This window comes from Chiloscyllium plagiosum, chromosome 25, assembly GCF_004010195.1.
Source record: "Chiloscyllium plagiosum isolate BGI_BamShark_2017 chromosome 25, ASM401019v2, whole genome shotgun sequence".
Lineage (NCBI taxonomy): Eukaryota > Metazoa > Chordata > Chondrichthyes > Orectolobiformes > Hemiscylliidae > Chiloscyllium > Chiloscyllium plagiosum.
Genome location: NC_057734.1, coordinates 28,437,218 through 28,459,166, shown reverse-complemented (window position 1 = coordinate 28,459,166; position 21,949 = coordinate 28,437,218). Strand labels below are relative to the sequence as shown.

At 39.8% G+C, this 21,949-nt stretch overlaps 1 protein-coding gene across 9 annotated transcripts in view; it reads left to right on the top strand.

The window, feature by feature from the left end:
- Positions 1-21,949, top strand: part of LOC122562703 (transmembrane protein 132C-like) — a 1,065,724-nt gene that overhangs the window by 776,677 nt on the left and 267,098 nt on the right. The gene's annotated exons all lie outside the window — the stretch shown is intronic.

Below are 21,949 nucleotides of genomic sequence, written 5' to 3'. Positions count from 1 at the left end.
AAATTATGCAGCTAGGAGATTGTCGGGGCCCGTTCGTTTCTTGCATCCAGTGTCTTCAGCCACTTCTTGATATCATGAGCAGTGAACTGAATTGGCTGAAGACTCTAACCTGTGAGGTGACTGGGCATCTCTGGCTGAAAATGGCTGCAAATGCTTCAACCTTGCTTCTTGCACTGATTAGCTGGCCTCCCCTATCATTGAGAATTGGGATATATACATGGAGCCTCTTTCGCTAATTCATGACTGAATGTATCAGGTCTGCAGGGCTTCGGTTTGGTTTGTTGGTAGTGGGTCATTTAGGTCCATCTGTGACATGCTGCTTCTCATTTTTATCATGTACCTAATCCTGTATTGTACTTTCACCAAGTTGGCACCTTATTGTTGCTGCTGCTGTGGAAAGGTGGTAGCAATATGCAGTTTTCTTGCATGTGTTTGTCATGAAACCTGATGGTGTTCAGAGCCAATGTTGAAGACTACCTTTATATCATGTTGCCATTTCCCTTGGTGGATCTATCCTACTGATGAGAGAGCACAGACATGGGACGGTTGAGGGATCGGGGACTTTGGCTGTGTGGCTGTGAGGTAATAATTGATCAGTATAGTAATGGGGGCAGTTACTTGACCTGTCTATAGGACAGCTTCCTCAAATTTGGCAAAGTCCCAAATGTTAGTGAGGTTGTCTCTGCAGGCAGGGTGTGCCTTTGTCATTTCCAATTCCTAAGCTGATGTTAGTTGGGTTGTTGGAGTTTTGTGCTTCTTCAGTTTTTTAAGTTTATAAGCCCTTTTAGACAACTGCAGCTGTGGGTCTGGAGTTACATGTGTCCTGGACTAGGCAACAGTGGCAAGCTTTTTTACCTAAAGGACATTAGCTTTGTCTTTAATATGTGGTCCCAAAGGGAAGATGTTAAACCGGGCAGAAGGATTGCTCATAACAAAGCAGCTGGGTTTTGATTTGAGGTCCCCACATTCTGTTGATGAAGAAGTTTTGATTTATGAGAACAGATATTTGATGGTATTTTAAGGCATATTTTAACATTACTAGTGAGCGGAAAAGTGCCTTGCTTAACTCTCCTTGTTTTGTAAAATCAGGCTTCACTTCAAATGAACTGAGTAATTGCTTCTGCTCCATACTTGTAGTGAATACCTGCAGTCTAACCATTTACCTTGTGCTATAAGGTTGCATTGTTGGAAACCTAACTTAATCATTTTTCATCTTTATATATATATATATATATATATATAGTCAGCATCCTATAAATATTCATTAATATTTGAGTGATTTTCTATTCATTAAGCGAGTCTCAAATATCAATTTGCCCTATTGGCACATTGATCATCCCTGTTCTTTTCAATAGACGTTTTTGAGAATGGATGGCCTCCAGTTCAGCAATGACCCAGTATACTTTTGGTAAATCACCTTGAATTTAGTAGCTTGTATTTCATCAAGCTATTATTTATAGTGGTGAAACTCATTCCTTCAACAGGCGTGTTCAACAATAGAGTTCCTAGACCTTAGAGTCATACAGCACGGAAACAGATCCTTCAGCCCAACCAGTCCACGTCACACAGAAGCTCAAACTAAACTAATCCCACCTGACTGCTCCTGGCCCATGTCTCTCCAAACCTTTCCTATTAGTGTACTTACCCAAATCTCTTTTAAACATTGTAATTGAACCCACATCCACCAAATCCTCAGGGAGTTCATTGCACATGCGAACCACCCTCTGTGTAAAACATTTGTCCGTCATGTCTTTTTAAATCTCTCTCTCTCCTCACCTTAAAACTATGCCCTCATCCTCAGGAAAAGACACCTGCCATTAATTCTATCTATAACCCTCATTATTTTATAAACCTCTGTCAGGTCACTTCTCAATTTCCTGTGGTCCAATGAAAAACATCCCAGCCTATCCAGCCTATCTTTATAATTCAAACCTTCTATGCCCAGCAACATCCTAGTAAATCTCTTCTGAACCCTCTCCAGCATAATATCCTTCCTATATCTGGGTGATCAGAACTGGACACTTGGTGGCTCAGTGGTTATCACCATTGCCTCATAGTACTAGGGACCTGGGATCAATTCCAGCCTTCGGTGAGGTCTGTGTGGAGTTTGTATGTTCTCCCCAATTCTGCTGGGTGCTCCAGTTCCTCCCATAGTCCAATTGTGTAGTTAGGTGGATTAGCCATGGTAAGTGAAGAGTTGTGAGAAATTTGATAGGGGGTTGGGTTTGTATGGGATGCTCCCTAAAGGGTCAGTGCAGACCTATTGGTCAAATGGACTCTTTTCACACTAAGGATTCTATGATCAACAACATTCCCTCCATCATAACGTCTGAGTGGGGAATTTTCACTGATGATTCCACAACGTTCAGCATCCTTGGTGACTGCTCAGGTTCTGGACAGGTCATGTCCATGTGTAGCAAGACTTAGACAATATCCATGTTTGTGCTGATGAATGGCAAATAATATTTGCATCACATTGTGCCAGGCAATGACCATTTCCTTTAAGAGAGAACCTGACCACCAGCTTTTGGATGGTCACTAGCATGACCATCACTGAATTCCCAAGTCTCTACATCCTGCAGGCTGCCATTGAACAGAAACAGAACTGGATTCACCACATAAATACTGTGCCAGGGCTCTTTTGGCACAGTGGTACTTGTCCTTACCTCTGAGCCAGAAGGCCTGGGTTCATGTCCACACCTGCTCCAGAGGTGTCACATAACATGTGTAAACAGGTTTATGAGGGTCAGTTTAGCTCGGTTGGCTGGATGGTTGGTTTGCAGAGTACTACGTTGGCAACAGCATGGGTTCAATCACTGCACCCGCTGAGGTTCTCAATCTCTCCCCTCACCTGAGATATGGTGGCCCTCCGATTAAATTGCCACCAGTCATCTCTCTGTAATGAAAAAGTAGTTCTCTGGTCTGGTAAGACTATAGCAACTTAGAGTCATAGAGAAAAACAGTAAGAAAACATACCCTTCAATCCAACTCATTCATACCAATCAGATATCCTAAATCAATCTAGTCCCATTTGACAACATTTGGCCCATATCCCTCTCAACCCTTCATATTCATATACCCATCGAGATGCCTTTTAAATGTTGTAATTGTACCAGCCTCCACCACTTCATCTGGCAGCTCATTGCATACACGTACCACCCTCTGCATGAAAACGTTATCCCTTAGGTCTCTTTTGAATCTTTCCCCTCTTACCCAAAACCTATGCCCTTTCATTCTGGACTCCCCCACCCCAGGGAAAAGACCTTGTCTGTTATTCATGCCACTCGTGATTTTGTAAACCTCTATAAGGTCACCCCTCAGCCTCTGACGCTCCAGGGAAAACAGGCCCAGCCTGTTCAGCATCTCCCTATAGCTCAAACTGTCCAACTCTGGCAACATCCTTGTAAATCTTTTCTGATCCCTTTCAAGTTTCACAGCATCATTCCCATAGGACTTGACATGAAACAGATTGATTTAAGAATATCTTCAAATTCATGAACAAGTTAGAAGATAGGAATCCTTCAGTGAGCAACTATTTCCTGACTCCCCAAAGCCTGCCTATCATCTACAAGGGAGAAGTCAGGAGTGTGATGCAGTGGTCTCTGTTGGCCCAAACTGATGCAGCTCTTATAGCATCAAGAAGCTTGACACCATCCAGGATAAAGCAACCCGTTTGATTGACACTACATCTACCGCCTTCAATGTTCACTCCCTCCACCACAGATGGATAGTGGCATCAGCCTATACCATCTACAAGGTTCACTATAGTAACTCACCAACGTGTCTTCAACTGCACCTTGCAAGCCTGATATCTTTACCATCTAGCAGAAGGAAAACTGCTATGTGGGAACTCCATTTCCTACAGATTACCCTCCAAGTTATACACCACCCTGACTTGGGAATTTATCACCATTCCTTCACTGTCATTAGATCAAATCCTTGAATTCCCTGTCGGTGTACATCCGAAGAACTGCAGTAGTTCAAGAAGGCAGCTTGCCACCACGCTCTCAGGGCAATTGGGAATGGGCAATAATTGCTGGCCCAGCCAGTTATGCCCATATTCCATGAGCAATTTAAAAAATATATATTACAGAGCAAATTTTTTTATTCTTGTAAGTATGTCAATGATTTCACATTATTTGAAAAGCCTGACTGATGTATCAATCTGAACTCTTGCTTAAATGTAAAAATGGGAGTAGACAATTCATTTTATTCCATCCTATTAATTAGTTTCTCAATCAATATTGATCCAGACTATTTCCATCAGTCTCAACATAATTCTTGTTTCCCTATTGAATCATGACTCTGCCCATTTGTATCTGAGTTCATGCAGATTCAATTGAAACAATGTGGAGAATTACATGTACTCCCAATTGAATGTAAGGTTATGGTTCTGCAATATTTTTTAATATATTGCTCTAAATTCAAACTACAAAAATTGCAATGACTGCGTATTTTACTTGAATTCAATATATCAAGGTCACGTTGTCTCCAGGGCGATTTAAGGTGAGGTAACCAGCTGTAGTCCACAAAGGAGTAGAGGCATCGCTCACCTTTGGAGAGAAAAAATTATTCCAGAGCTTGAGGGACACCACTCTGCACACATGGACAAGGTGAGGAGGCTGAGCTCCATGAACTACTACAGTCCCATTTCTTAACTTCCCGTCTCCTTAAGTTTTCCTTCAATATCAGATGAATTCATCAATATCCTGCTCGTTTTTTCCAAGTGACAGATGCAAAACATGGACACCCAACAGCAGTTCTTAATCTTAGTTGACCTTTAAAGGTCTTTGGCATTGTCTTTTTTCTCTGTTTTTCTACAAGCCTCACTCTGCCCATTTCTCAATGTTGTCCACCCATTTGATTCTTCTCCCCCTTCTGTTTTTACTATCAATTCATCTTCGATAGTTGTCAGGACAAGGCTGTTTGGTCTTGGTTTCCAATGTCTCTACTTGGCTATCTTTCTCACTCTAATTATATTTCACTATCTTGTTGACTCCTGAACTTGTCCTCTTGATATAACCCATTAACTTGTTTTTCTGTCCATCCAACTGAATCTTAGCATCCTTCCCTACACCCACATTTTAAATTATCTCCTCTCATTCCCATTCTTCAGATACCAACAGTTCTTCCATGGACTGCAAACTGGTGACTGTATTAGACTTGTGTTTTGCTTTTGGATATCTAGAAACCTTTAAGTCACTGCCTCTTGCCATAGCCAGTTGAACCTGGAATTCATTCTTCGACCTAACTTTGATGTTAAAGTTCTTGCAGCCTCTATCTCGGTGTTTACCATCTTGACCTTTCCCTTGCTTTATAGAGCTGTAATGGCTGATGTTTGCCAATCTTAAACAAGTAAATACTTTTGCTAACTTAATTAAGGATTAGACAGCTCAGATAATTATTTCTAACTCGGTATTTGTGACAAATGGGTTGATGTCTAAAAAGCAAATGTGGCCTATACTGTTATGATCTGACTTATCACGTAAACTGTGGGAAAAATTTGTGGCCATAGAGACAATTCCAATTCCACAGTCTAAGCAAGTTTCCTCAATGCTCCCAAGTTATTTAGATTGATGCTCCCCAGAAGATGCTTTCTCAGCTACATTAGTCAAGAATTTTGGAGCTTGTCACTTTCATTATGAAGAGACATCTTCAGTAGTGGTTAGGTTTTCTTCCCTGTTTCTGTTCCTGTGAAATAGAAAGTTGCCAATGTACGTCCTGAACAGAAAAGAAGTCGCATCCAATTAAGTGAATATTTGCAAATTTATCTAATTTTGATCATCAGCAAAGTGATAGAAGACATCATTAACGATGCCTTCAAATGTCACTTACTCAGCAATAATCGACTTACTGAGGCTCCATTTGGATTCTTACAGCGCCAGTAGGCTCTTAACCTCACTAAAGCCTTGGTACATGTGGACCAAAGAGCTTAAGTCTAGAGGTGAAGTCAGAGTGGCAGCATTGTACATCAACGCAGCATTTGTCCCAGTGTGGCATCAATGTGAAGATCAAGTTAACCGGAATTAGGGAACATTCTCCCCTGGCTGGAATCATACTTAGTGCAGTGGAAAATTGTGCATTTATTAGAGAATAATCATTTCAGTCCTAAGACATTGCTGCAAGAGTTCTTCAATACAGTGTCTGAAGTTCAATCATATTTTGTACTACTTTCATGACCTTCAATCATAAGACTGAAGTGTAGATGTTTATTGATGATCGAGAGCATTAAGCTTCATTATTAACATTTCAGATAATGGAGTACTCTCTGGGCTGCTTGGGCTGATGACTTACAAGTAGCTTTTGTGTTGCAAAGTGCAAGGCAATGGTCATCTTCAACAAGAGGTAGTCGAACCAGCTGTTTATGATTTTCAATGGCATCATCCGTATCAATTTCTCTACTACCAACATCCAGGAACGTCACCATCAATCAGAAACCTATCCAGCTCAGCTGCCTGAATGCTTCAAGAGTAAGTCAAAAGCTGAGTATTCTATGGTACATGTCTCATATCCTTACTTCTACAGTCTTTCTGGCATCTTCAAGGCACCTGTCAGGATACAAAGAAAGTAGCAGCCCTAACAGTAATTATGAGACATTCAGGACAAAGTTGCCACTTCACTATCACCCATGCTATCACTTGAGTCGCTTGCTTCCTCCTCCGACTAGTACAATACGCACTACCCACAAAAAGCACTGCAGTAATGCACTAAGCCTTCTTTGACAGCACCTTCCAAATCCACACCGCCATTCCTGAGAAGGACAAGGGCAGCAGATACATGGGAGTTACCACCTGCAAGGTCCCCACCAAGTCTTAGACAGAATTGACTCGGAATCACATCACTATTCCTGCTTTGTCACTGGGTCAACATCTGGCACTCCGTCCCTAATAGCACTGCAGTTACCAATACAGAGTCAATTGTTGTGGTTCAAGAAGGTGGCTTGCCAACACCATCTCCAGGGCTGTTATAACGATGAGAGTTAACTGCTGGCCTTACCGTATTCTATGAGTTAATGTAAAAATGTGGCGAAGTGTCTCTTCACATTACTGAGACAGAGTTTTCATGTGAGTACAAGGAATATCGAAATGCATATAGTTTCCTTCTACCCTCCTTTCCATCAAAAACATTCAAATACAAGTTTTACTAAATTACTTGTAAATATCGGCAGAGTGTTCCTGTTGCAGCCACAGGGACAACACCCATTAAATGATGTAATGCAAGAGGAGACCAGTTGGTCCACTGTATCTATGTCAGCAATCTAATTGTGTTCATTCCACAATACCCCACAACACTTAATGTTTTATTTCACATCCAATTTCCTCTCAAGATTTTCTTACACAATGTCTCGACTTGAGGATATTAATGCACTGGAAAGAACATTTGCAGCTTTTCAGCCAGGAGGTCAGCAGCTACAGACTGCAAAGCTTCTAGTTGCTGGTGTTTCCTTTTTGTCTCGCTGACTGATATCTCAGATAAAATGGTGGGTTTCTGAAACTGCTTTGCCCATGTGCCACTGTTGCCATTTATAATTGTCGCATTGGAGTATTTTAAGTATGATTCAAGAAGAAGGAAGTTTTTAAGCATCTCATTTTTGTGGCCACAAGCTGTTGAATTTGGAGTCCAGGAAATTCTGATTAAGTAGAATGATATATTATTTCAAATAATAAGCTGAACAATTTTATTTTCATTATACCTCCAAGGAAAAGTAGTAGTCGTTATTTACCTGTCTGGCCTCAATAAAGAGAGCAGCATGTTCCTCCATCTCCTGTCAAACAGCAATAATTGGTTTGTAATAACATGTTTTAGACCACTGCTGACTACTGTCACGCCATCTGTCTCTGCTGTCTATTTGCATATAAATAACTGTGTCAAACTGGTTTTCATTAATATACCTGTGTTTGTCAAGTTAGGTTACATAACGTGTTTGATGTTCTGCAGAAATAGAATCAATTGTTACAGTGCTTTTCAATAAAGTAATGCTTTAATCATCTTCTAGCTGCTTATCCATTGTGATCATGTTTAATTGAACCAGTGCCTCTTGATATAGTTAATGCACATCCATGCATTACATTAATATTATTTCAATTCAGAATATTAACACATATTAACATAAAATCTATTGACTTCGAATTTTGTTTAACCAAGTCAAACTTGTACCTAGTTTAATAAGTATTTGATAAGTAATCTTTCTGAGATACAAGTAAGTAATATGAGCACATTTGTTCTGTGATTTACTGAAAGAAGTTAGCAAGGGCAGGTTCTAAGTGGTCTGGAGGTTTAGACATAGATAAATCTCCCAGTGCCAGATGGAATGTATCCCAGCCTACTGAGTGAGGCAAGAAGGAAATAACAGAGATGCCGAATAAGTTGTTAAAGAGGTAACCAGGTGTATAGATGAGGGCAATACATTCAACTTAGTCTGCTTGGACTTTATCAAGGCATTTGACAAGGTCCTGTGTGCAAGATTGATAACAAAGGGAAGAGCTTTGGCAAGGAAATTTGGCAAGTTGGTTACAGAATTGACTAACTTTCAAAAAGCAGAATATGATGGTCAGGGATGTGGGTGATTTTGTGACAGGATGCTTATGTCCAGTGGGGCTCCACAGGAACCATTGTTGGGGCCCTTGCTCTTTAAAAGTGTACAGATATATACATGATAAAGACTTGATTGTAGGACAGTTGATCAGTAAGTTCACGGGTCTTACAAAAATGAGTGGGATGGTAAATAGGGAGGAGGATAGCCTTAGATTACAGGAGGATGTAGATAGGCTAGTCTGATGGGCTGATCAGTGGCAAGTGGAATTCAAACCAGATAAATGTGAGATGATGCACTTGGTCAGGACAAACAAGGCAAAGGAATACATGATGAATGGCAGGGCCTGGAAAGCACCAAAGATCAGAGGGACCGTGGTATGCATATGGGATAGATGCCAATATTGGCCAAGGCACTGTGTTTAAGAACAAGAAGGTTATGCTGGAACTGTATCAATAGTTAGTTAAGCCACAGCTGGAGTATTGTATGCAGTTCTGAAATCCACATTGTAGGAGTATTGCGATTGCACTGGAGAGGTTACAGAGGCGATTGAGCAGGATGTTGCCTAGCCTGGAGAATTTAAGTTACAAAGAGAGATCGGATAGACTAGGGTTGTTTTCCATGGAGCAGAGCAAACCCGGGGGTGGGGGACGCAATTCAGATTTATCAAAGTTATGACGGGCTTTGACAGGGTAGATAGGGAGAAACTTTATTCAGTGGTGGAGGGATCAGTAATCAGGGGCATAGATTTAAGAGAAGAGGCACGTAGTTTAGAGGGGATGTGAGGAATTTTTTTTCATTCAAGGGTGGTGGGAATCTGGAACTCACTGCCTGTAAGGGTGGTCCAGGCAGAAGCCCTCATTACTTTGAAGGAATATTTAGACATGCTGTTACGATACCCAGACGTACAAGGCTGGGTAAAGTGCTAGAAAATGGGATAATAGTGGTTGGGTGGTTGTTTTTAACTGGCACAGACCTGATGAGCCTAACAGTCTTTTTCTCTGCTGCAGACCTTTATTAATCTATGACTCTGTTTTTCTCTAAAATATTGTTTCACACAGCGTATTTTAATGACCACTACTTCTAATGTAAGATGCAGCACAGGTCACATGACTAAAGCAAGCCAAAATATATTATATTTCTCTAAACAACTGCCTTTTCATTAAAAAAATACGCTACTCCTCATTGCGGTAGAGCATATGTCAATAACTTTTTTCCTTCCTCCTCTTTCAGCAGACATACTGCTCTGGTGGGATCTCATGAGGCAAAGACAATCTTCTCATTGAATTGTCCAAAATAGTGAGCTCTACAAGTGCCACCACATATTGATCAACATTCTCTCTCTCTCTCTCTATCTATCTCTCTCTCTCTTGACATTAATAGAGGATTCAACTGTGACTTCAAGGTTTTTGTAGTCTGTTTTTCTGATCCGCAGTGAGATTCATGGCACAATACAGTTTAGAGCACTCTCTCCAGTACTGATAACAGTGTTGTTATCCTAATTTGTTCAGGCTCCCTAGTTAATTCTGTAGCTATATTATAGTGGTATAGTTTGCCATCACACTAGAAGAAATTCAAAACATGTCTCTTATCATCTTTCATTTCGATCATAAGGGATTGTAAACTCACAGCCATTCTGATTAATTCAGTAATTTAAACTGGCAGTCTGTTGTTCTAACTTGTCTTTGTTGCTTCTTACAACTGGCTTTCTTAAATCTCTGAAAATTACACATTTTCAGCTGGACACTTCTGAGATCATGTTCCCTGTAATGTGTTTAATGGCGAAAACGTATAAAGTGCAGCAGTAGACACATGATTATGGCATGCAAAATTATGTGGATTTATTGAGAAAATACACTTTTTATCTTGCAATCATCAGGACAGTTCATAAGAAATACCAATATAAAGGAAGAACTGCCTCTGTTCTATTGTATGGGAACAGAGTACTGAGCAGTTAGCAAACAAACTCTAGTTCATGTATAAACAAAACACAGGTTAGGTAATAACTGACAGTTAACTGTCTAGCTTTGTTTAAATTTAAACCAAATAGTTTGACTCTGATTGATCAAGGTAGTGCCTAGAGAATGTCTGTCACCTGTTTTGTTGAGTTGAAGCAGGTACAATGTGTGTGCATGTTTCCTCGGTCTCTGAAGAACACATACTCTGTATTCAAAATGCAGCTTTCAGTGCATTAATGTGTGCCATGCTGCAGCCAGGCTAACAATCTTAAATTGGTTGTCAGTATAATTCTTAGCATGTTTAAGATTATTTAATAAATGTCTAATCTCAGAATCAAATCCAATGTTGGACATTGTTGGCTTAGCAAATATGGGCGGGATGGGTACAGTTAGTGCCTTACGTGTTGCAAACAGCTGGAGGGTGTTTTGAAATGGTTTTATTGTCAATTTGTTTCAATTTGATATGATCTGCCATTCTACTAGATATACAGCCCATATACCAAGCATCACACTGAAATTCATATCCCACATTACTCATTGGTATAACAGATAGAATGTTTTATTGGCATGATGGATATGCCCTGTTAATGGTGGACACCACTCATGTCACTACTGCATAGCGACAGAATGAAACAGCCAGCTTCATTTGTTGATCAAGCATTTGAGATAGTTTCAGGGTTATCTGATCTAGACTTGGCAGATATCAGTACCAAACGGGAGTGCAAGATGGAAAGTAAGTCTAGTTTTTGTATATAGTCTGTTGGTTATAATTATATGGAAGAGTTGTTTAACAATGCAATGAGCACAGTTATTTGAACACCCAAAGGAACAGCCAAATGTCTAGATCAATTGCTTCTTCCTCCACTATCATTTGATGGTGTGTAATTAAAGAAGAAAGTTGGAAATGCTCTAAGACTTTGCTACACAGAAGGAAGTTAACTGAAGGATTAAGGAATTTCATGACCTTTTAAATCTCTGCAAATATTATAGAAATGTATGAATACTTAATGAAGTGATGTGGAGGAGTGGAATTACTTTAAGTTACCACACATTAACCTCAGAGAGATATTAACAGGCAAACTTCCCACACTGACATAATTTTAAACATTGGAGTACATGTGGAATAATTTTATAATGCTTTGCAAAATACTAGAGTGAAGGAAGAAAGCTTGAATTCCCTTCCACTTCAGCAAGTGGCTTAAAGAGCTATAATTTGGAGAGTAAAGAGCATATTAATGGGCTGACAACACATTAACTTAGTGCCATCAATAAATCAGTGTAATTAGTACAATGGGGTCACTTAAGACCTCTGGGGAGGAAAAATTCTTAGGTAAAATTAGCACAGGACATTAATTGAATTTGAACTGCATTTACCACAAAGGCAATGGGAAAGGAAAAATAAATTGGAATAAATGGTTAAATAAGGGCTAATAGGTATATAAAATTAATAACATATTACAAATATTACTGACTGATTTAAGTTGTGCTGAAATTGAAACTCTTGACTGTAAGATTTGAAATCATATTCAAGGAGTGCAGTTTTTCCCCCGACATGTTGTAGGAATAACTGAAATCTATAAAAACTACATTGACCTTTGGGTGAACTGCAACGTTTTTCTCTCCCCTGGAGCCTTTACATAAAGATCACACATTCGACACTGTCAAAGAAATACTTAACAAACACTTGAGACTATCACTGAAATCTTCTATAGTGCTGCATCAGTTCTCCTTTCGGGAGAAGTTTGGTCACACTCAGTGCTAAAGTTAAGGGAAACCATCTTTTTCTTGCAAGTAAGATGTCCTGGTAATTTGCTGATATGTTGTGGCAGATTGCCATGTACGACTCAGCTCCAAGGAATCACAGCAAAGTTACACATTCGAGGCTTCTTGCTGTTTGTTTGGTGCTTTGGATTTCAGGTTTGTTGAACATGAGTGAGCAGCAACCAGGAGAGGTGGAAAGGGATTAGCCCAGCATTTAGAACATAGAACAATACAGTGCAGAACAGGCCCTTCGGCCCTCTATGTTGCGCCGACCAGTGCACTATTCTCAGCTTGTCCCCCTACACTATCCCATCACCATCCATGTGCTTATCCAAGGATTGTTTGAATCTCCCTAATGTGGCTGAGTTGGCTGCAGGTAGGGCATTCCACACCCTTATCACTCTCTGCATAAAGAACCTGCCTCTGACATGTCTTAAATCTATCACCCCTCAATTTGTAGCTATGCCCCCTCGTACAAACTGATGTCATCATCCTTGGAAAAAGACTTTCACTGTCTACCCTATCTAATCCCCTGATCATCTTGTATGTCTCGATCAAATCCCCTCTTAGCCTTCTTCTTTCCAATGAGAACAGATCCAAGTCTGTTGTTTTATTTTTATTCACTCATGGGAAGTGGCTGTCACTTTAATACCCGTCCCTAGTTGCCCTTCAGAAGGTGTTGGTGAGTTGCCTCCTTGAAACCCAGCAGTTCATCTGGTTTAAATATACCCCAAAATTCCATGAGGGAAAGAAATTTAAGGATTTTGACCCAGCGACACTGAAGGAATGGTGATAAATTTCCAAATCAGAATGGTTTGGCTTGGAGAGGGAATTTGCAAATGCTGGTGTGCCCATTTTTCTATGAAATGTGCTAAAATATGACTCACCCAGGAGTATAATTTGATCTGCCAAAGAGGGCAGAGATTTCAGTTTTTCATGGAGTCTGCTGGCCTTTAAAAGAAAAGTGAGTTTGATTCAGTTTCAGGAAGTTTCAGCAATATGTTGGAGAATATAGATCAGTCCACTCCCAATGTCTGAGAGATGCCGGCATAGAGTAGTAACAGTCTGCAGAAATCATAGCGTGTGCAGAGATTAAAGTGGACCCTGCTGTGATTATCCCAACCTCACAGGCACCTGACCTGAATTTCTTGGGTTACGTAGTCTCTGGGTTGAATAAGTCTGAAGATTAGTTCAATCAAAGAGGTCAGTTGTGAGAAGCCTTCAATTTGTGCGAACCCCAGAGCCCTATCTTTTGGTTGTCATGAACAATGTGATGAAACATTTAATAGAGCAAAATACAATGGATTCTGGATTCTGAACCAAAAACAGAAGTTCAGCATTCAGCAAGTTTACTGAGCGTGAAACAGTTAATGTTTCAGGTTGATGACTCTTAGCCAGAACTGCAAATACTGAGCAACACGGCAGCTTTCAAAGCAAGGCAGAGAACTGCAGGAGCGAAAGAGAGGAAAGAACAGAATGGAAGGCCTTTTTGCTGTGGAAAATGCATGAGCAATAAAGTGAGAAAAGGAATAATGGTGCAAGGCAAAAAGAGGTATTAAGGGATTGATGCAAAAACAAATAATGTGGCCAGAGGGAGTTTAAAAGAGAGAAAACCAGAACCATCACCAGAGTAATCCAAAAGCACGCTGAAAAAATTTGAGACTAAAATCTCAAATAAGAAAAGAATGAGGGCAGAGGATCTGATCTGAAATTGTTGAAAATAATGTTGAGCACAGACAGCTATAAAATGAAAGACAAGCTGCTCTTCCTTGATTAACTCTTTGCGCAGATGCTGGCAGATCTGGTAGTTATGTCAAGAGTTTTCCATGGTGATATATTCTCGCTAGAAAAGGTGATGCTGTTTAATTCCTTGCTTGGATAAATGGAACCAAAACAATAGGAACAGTGTTCACCACAGTGAAAATGCAGCCACTCGTTGCACTGAGTCACATAAATCAATGGCAAAGGTTTCAAGAACATCTCAATGAGGTTGGTTAAATTCTCAGAGGCATGGGCTAAATATTTACAACCATGCAAGAGTGGGAAGATCATTACTGGTTGATCATCACAACCAGATCAGGTTCCAGGAGCAGCTTGAAAATGCGTTAAAGACATCAGCACATGGACAAATGACTGCTGTTCTAGTGAATGTTGTGAAGGAAACCACTGATCTTTGCGTTGGCAAGCAAGCTTTTCTGATAACAACAGAACAGTACCAACATACATGGCTAATAAAGATAAATTGAAGGCACAATTAATTTTAAAACAGTGGCAGTTGAAAAATGACCTACTGGTAATGCTCTGTATGATATTGGTGTTTTCTACATTACACTAATAATTGCACTTCTAAAGTAATTAATTGATTGTAATGCACCTTTGGACAGCTTAGATCATGAAAGTTAGTGTATAGGTGCATTTTATTTTTTACCTTTTGATCAGTTTGGAGGAGGACTGCCGTTCATATGCTCCAAAACTTTCATGGACATTGACAGCATCTAGGAACAATCCAAGTGGTGACAAAATTGTAACAATGAACAATCACTGCACATCTGCAAACATAACCACAATGTTTTCATTTTGCATTTATTGACTGCACACAGTTACTGTTCAGAAGCTGCAGGTGGGAAACAGATAGCAAAATGAGAAAATCTGCTGCTGTTGAAATGCAACTAGGAGCAAAAAGGATGGGAGTCTGTCTCTTTAATTTCTGATTTGAAGATGCCAGTGTTGGACTGGGGTGTACAAAGTTAAATATCTCACAACACCAGGTTATATTCCAATAGGTTTATTTGGAAGCACTTGTTGTGATGAGCCACCAAATGAAGAAACAGCGCTCCAAAAGCTAGTGCTTCCAAATAAACGTGTTGGACTATAACCTGGTGTTGTGTGATTTTTAAACTTTAATTTCTGCACTTCAAAAATAACTTCATTGGGTCATAACATTTTAGAGCTGAAAAATGTGTTGTTGGAAAAGCGCAGCAGATCAGGCAGCATCTAAGGAGCAGGAGAATCGACGTTTCAGGCATAACCCCTTCTTCAGGAATCATTCCTGAAGAAGGGGTTATGCCCGATACGTCAATTCTCCTGCTCTTTGGATGCTGCCTGACCTGCTGCGCTTTTCCAGCAACACATTTTTCAGCTCTGATCTCCAGCATCTGCAGTCCTCACTTTCTCATAACATTTTAGCACTGTTTAGATATTAACTTGCATTGCCATGGCCACCAGGGCTATGGGCCAAGGACTGGAAAATAGAATTGGGGTAGTCAGATCAGAGAGACCACATGGTGACTCAGTGGTTAGTCTCATAGCACCAGGGACCCGGGCTTGATCCCACCCTTAGGCTGTGCAGAATTGCACGTTCTCCCTGTGTCTGCATGGGTTTCCTCCCACAGTCCAAAGATGTGCAGGTTAAATGGATTGTCAATGCTAAATCACCCATACTGTCCAGGGATGTGCAGGCTAAATAGATTAGCTTTAGGAAATGCAGAGCTATAGGGTAAGAGAGTGGGTCTGGGTTGGATGGTCTGCAGAGGGTCAGTGTGGATTCGATAGGCTGAAGGCCTGCTTCTACACTGTGAGATTCTGTGACCACAGATGCTGATTACAAGCTGTTTTCAAGAATGGTCCCAGGGCTAAGGAGCCTCAGACTGAAGAAGTTGGGACTTCTTTCCTTGGAGACAAGAGTGCTAAAAAGAGGCCCGATGGTGATTTTCAAAATCATGAGCTGGCTGGATACAGTAGGGAGTAACTGTTCCAGTTCCTCAAAGGAACAAGAACCAGAAGGCAAAAGATCTCCAGAAGAAGCAAGGGCAAAGTTCAAAATTATTAATTCACTCAGTGACAAGTTAGAGTATGTAATGGCCTGCTTGCAAGTCTGGTGGAAGCAGGTTCGATTGAGGCGTTTAAGAGGGCATTGGATGGTTATTGGATAAAAGTAATGTAGAGGGGTATAGGTCAAAAGCAATAAATTGGTACTCAGTAATGATGCTCATTTAACAAGCCAGCACAGACACAATAGGCCAAGTTAACCCCTTCTGTACGATAACACATTTATGATTCAGTGACACAATAGTCTGGATGACCCTGGTTTGTGCTGTTAATGTCCATGAGCCTGGGAATTGCGTTGTGATATCTGGTAGTTGTGCAAAACACTACATAAATGCAAATCTTTCTTTTTTTTTTCAGTAGTTCCATGAAAAGATTTAGAATTGTGTAGTTATATGAAGCTCAAAATCAAACATTGCTCAGGATGAAAATTCTACGGAAAACTAAAGTTTATAAATTGGTGTAAGGCATTGTGATGGACTTTGAATTGGAAAACTTATGTGCTAGTGTCCTAGTGGTGCTGATGGAATTTGATTGCTAATGTTAATTTTCTACATATTTTTTATTTTCCCCTTAATTTTATACATTTATGGTTGTAGCTTTTTGTGATCAGTAATGTAGTGAATGTAGCAACACTTAATGAAAACTTCATGTGATGTAACTTAAAATTTTATTGAAAAGCCTTTCAGATATTTGTTGGTTGTGAATATTGTTTTTTTATTCCAAAGGGTGTGTGTGGAGAATAGATGAATAGATAGTATAAGATCCGTGCAAAATCCTACACAATATTGATGTAATGAACAAATAATTGATAACAAACGCAGAAATTGATGGAAAAGCTCAGCAGGTCTGGCAGCATCTGTGGAGAGAAATCACCGTTAACCTTTCAGGTTGAGTGACCCTCAGAGTGTTCCTCAAAAATTGGATTACCTGGTTCTCAAACCATCACGAGTTAGTATTCCTCTGGATTAACATGTCCTGCTACATTCTTACACCACATATTTTAAACTAAAACCGAGGCTGATGGTCTAAAGCATTTCTGATGCGCAGTATTAAATTGTCACTGAAGCCCTTGCTGGTTAGATTGATGATTCCTCTGCACGTTTTGAAGAGTAGGAAAGATGGTCAGACCATGTTTATTTATCAACCAACATCAGGAAAAACAGATCAAATAACTGATAATTGAACTGTTTGCTGTTTGCAGGACCTTGCTGTGCGCAATCAGCTCTACGTCACATTCCCCTACACAAGTGATTGGATTTCTCTAAATGCAGTTCATCGGTATGAGTGTTCCCAAGTGCTGAATGTAAATTCATTGGACTGCTTGAGAAGAGCTTCTAAAATTACTGTGTGCATGGGCAATGATGAAGAGTCACATTTTATCCTCTCTGTCCAAAGGAGTAAAGAACAGATATGTGGTCATGTTAAATTCTGACTCTTTTTAGGCACTCCAATTGTCACACTAATGCATTTGGAATCCAGAAATAACAGATTGGCAATGTGTAGTTTATCTACTGATGCTTCTGGTCATTGCTTTTAACTATGGGATTCTGGCAATCACAAAGTTTTCAATTCGAGTTCATAAGTGACGGTCAGCCTCCAAGCACACAGAGTACAGGCTACAGGTATCAATCGCTGTTGTTAAACTACACTGTGCAAATATTAATATTCATGAAATACACATTAATTATTTGTTTTCTTTACCTTGTGTTTGGACACTAGAAAGATTATGTCTTTAAACACACAGTTAGGTTGGGGCACTGTTATAATCAGTCCCAGGGTGAGGCCTTCCATTTTGTTACAGTTACAGGTCACATACCCCAAATTGTCAACCTCCCAAGTAAGGAGAGATAAATTGGCTTCCCTTCTTCATTCACCACCCTCTAGTTGGATGCAACAAGGTTAATTTCAAAAGGATCTCTTACCTTGAGTATGCATTTCTTCCAGACGAAATAAGTTGGTGTTTTAAAAGAAGCCAATTTAAACAGGGTTTTTTTTGAGTTAACAAAAAAGTGAGTTTATTGGTTAGTAAAGGTGACAAGAAATCAAAATGCGATACACAAACACACTGATTAAAAGTGTGAAGTAAATACAAAAAAAACAAATTGTAAAAGATAGATGCAACACGAATTGTTCCCCTCACAGCACAGCCAAGTGACCTAATTCTGCTCCTTGACTCCATGGTCATCACCCAGTCGGATACACTGACCAAGATTGCAATTGGCAATTAATCCCTGTTCTTTTGGACTCATGGAAGGAGAAACAAGCATGTCTGTTATCCAGGCTGCTTTCTTTGCTCCTATCATGTTCTCAGTCTAAGATAACCTGCAGGGGATATTTCAGATTGCAATGCATTTCCCCTTGTCAGATGTTTCAGGGTTTTGAGGCTGAGGATAATCCAAACAAATCTTCAATCACTAAATTTCTTTGCTCAAAATTTATATCCTCAACCTTTTTTTCCTGCTACATGTTTGTCTTTAAAAATATATGTAATTAAAAGTTCAATATGTACATTCAGCCTGCAGGTGTTCTGGGATTACATCCATCATCAGTATTATAACATTAGCAGGCAGAGATTGTAGACTTCTAGTTAGCAATAAAGAATTTTGAAGATGGTTTTTCACATTCCATTTAGAAAAATTCCCGCATTAGTTCCTTGGAAACCAATTACTGTGTAGTGAGTCAGTTCTGATTGGCTCAAAATTGGGAATTCAAACTATACTGTTATTTCTCTGCAGACTTTATTGGGGGAAAGAAGTAAATACCTTTTTGATTAAATTAACCTGAAATCTGCTCAGTTTCACTCTGACCTTTGATGTATTGTTCAGTTTAAGTGAGGTGACAATGCTGACCTTTGTTCTTGGCCAGGGTTACCTATTCATGTCCTCCTACTCCCTCTGCCTTTCACCAGCATTATGTTCTGTGTGTGCCAGTTCAGAAGTTTCTTATTTGACCTTTGTTCCACACATTGTGTTGATGAGCTACTTCATCAGTGGCTTTTTTTTAATGGCTTATTGACATTTCCTGGAAATGATTAATTTATTTGTAAAGATTGGTAAGGACTGAAGTGAGAAATGGAAAGGACTGGAATAAAACTAAAAGCTAAATTTTGCTGCCGAATGTTTGTCTAATTATTGAAGCAGACAATGCTGACTGGTGTGAGTGACCAATCATCCTGGATTCAACAGGACTGTCCTGTAATCGGAAGAGTCACTGGACCCAAAACGTTACCCCTGCTTTCTCTCCACAGATACTGCCAGACCTGCTGGGTTTTATTTCTGCATTCTCTGTTTTTCTTTCTGTAATTGGTGTGGTTTTCCCATGTCCTGGGTTATTTGCTGCTGGGACGTCCTGTATCCCATCTTTCTAAGACGACAACTGGGTGGTTTTTATTGTGAATCTCCCCTTGCTGCCGTCTGAGGAGATTTGATTTTCAAGCTTCTTCAGTACCAACCTGTGACTCCTGCTCCAACTCAAATCCCAGTGCCCAGCTCCCTCCAACCTGCTGCTGTTTAGTCACATGCTGTCAGTTACTAGCAAGGGGATCCAAGATGGCGGTGATCTGAGCAGCTCAGCCTTGCTGAACTCTGCACCCAGTCCAGCAGTAGTGATATTTTTACACCCCCCACCTCAGAGAAAGTTGATGTTAAGCAGTTTTGAATCTATTTAAATCTATTTGCAGTCTGTTACCAGGACTGTCAAAACTTACACCATGCTCTCCCTTGCCATCTCATCTCCAAATTCACTCTGATTCCTCGAATCCTCTCAACACTGTCTCATCTCCTTATCTGCAAGTGGGACTGCTATTTTTGGACTGATTCCAATTCATTTCTGATCCTTTTAAAATACACCTTAAAATCCTAGGTGTGATACAGAGCAAGAGACATAGATAGATAGATATAATAATAATAGAGGTCTTGAGATAGATAGTAATAGAGATATAGAGGTGGGTGGAGATATGGAGATAGATAGAGTTATTGAGATAGAGATATAGTGGTAGATAGAGATACAGTGATAGACACTTCAAGATATCGAGATAGATAGAGATGTGATAGAAATAGATGGAAACAGATAGTTACAAAGATAATTGATAGACAAATGGAAATATATACACCCCCACCCCCAGTGCTTTAGTCTTGTTAGACAGTTGTTCAAGATTGATGATGACTTTCTTCCAATGTGAGTCCTGAAATGACTAAACAATCCAATGCTGGATACGCACACTCTACCACAGGTAGTGCAGATGGTGTTTGAAGAGGTGAGTGGGTGCAATGCCATGCTCTTTTTACACACTGTTTTCACTTTTTCCCAGGCTCCACCTGGGCATGTTGAAGATGCTGGAGGTGGTTGACACTTATGTGCATGTTCTTCTCCAGCAAGAGATTGACTCAAGTCAATGGGCATGTTGCATTTCTTTTCAGGGACACTTTGAGGATGTCTCAGAAGTGTTTTCTCTGCTCACCTGGTATCCACTTGACATGACAGACCTCGAAGTAGAGAGCTTGTTTTTATGTTAGTCACATGGAGGATGTAGCCTACCCAATGCAGCTTGATGACCATAAACAGTGCCTTAATGCTGGAGGATGGTCTCTATGTGCAGCGATACTCCCACAAGCTTAACCTTCTCCCCTATCCCAACACCTACTCCCAGTGACCCTTGCAGCATCCATGACTCCCATGGACCCATATGCCAAAGTGTCTGCTTCAGTTACCCTGAGATTTGGTCACCCAGCACTTCAGTTTTCACAACTATTTGTTGTTTTATGTGAGGATAATGCTGTCATCAATTGTTAACATGTCCCACCAATACATCGCAAAGCGTTAGATCAAGATTGTTGCAAAAGTTGTTTTGTTGACAACCTACTACTTGCAGTATTCAAACCTTTGAGGTTATAAATCATTGCTTGGGTCACTGCTAGTTCCCTCAGCTCTTAATCAAGTGCTAATAAGTGTCTCTAGTTTCAATTATACAGTAGCATTGTGTAGAAATGGTTCTGAGCTTGAGTTAATGTCCACATTAACTTTATTTTTATCGATAGCCTAATGGATAATAAAATCTGATAATGCGCCAGACAGCTATCAGCTTGCATTTAACTTAACATCATATTAAACATTAAATCAAAAATTTGGAAAGGCACACCACATCTTTCTTTTACCAAACTATTCCTACTTGTATCCAGTAGAGTTCATATATTATGGCTCATTGCAAACTCTTGTCATAAATTCTAGTTTAATTCATCTGTGCAGTGGAGAGCAGCCCTGGAGCACAATGTGCTTATTAAAGCTTGAAGCAAATGTTCTGCATTGCATGATTAGCTTTGAAGAACTGTTCTGTGTAAAAACATTTTCCCACATCAGACAATGGTGGAGGAATCAGGGAAACTGGTTCTGCATTGATAATTAACCTGGTAAATGTTAACCTTTGTGCATCTGGTGGATGCATGACAGTGGTATTACAAGGCAAGTCAACGGGGTTGATGCTGATCCAATCACTAGTTTAATAGATAATTTAGATCAATTACTACAGGCTTTAGCCTAGTATTTATCTTGTTCCTTTCTAACAGAAATATTTAATTACCATTAAAGTTTGAACTAGTGCTGGTATTTGCTGTACAGTTTGATTGAGACTATTTTTTAACAATTTGCTGTTTGTTTTGGCATGGAGCCTTTGTATATGCTGAGATTTCAGGCTTTGCATGGACATTATTTGCATTTTGCTTAATTTATTTGTTTCTAATTAATTTACACGTCAAATTTTGATATTACGCCAATCTTTTATTTATGGAAGTAACTGTGAGCAACCAATCATAATTGTGCTTTATAAATAATCTCGTTACAAGTTGCCATTTCTCTTAGCGTGATTTAGATTTTC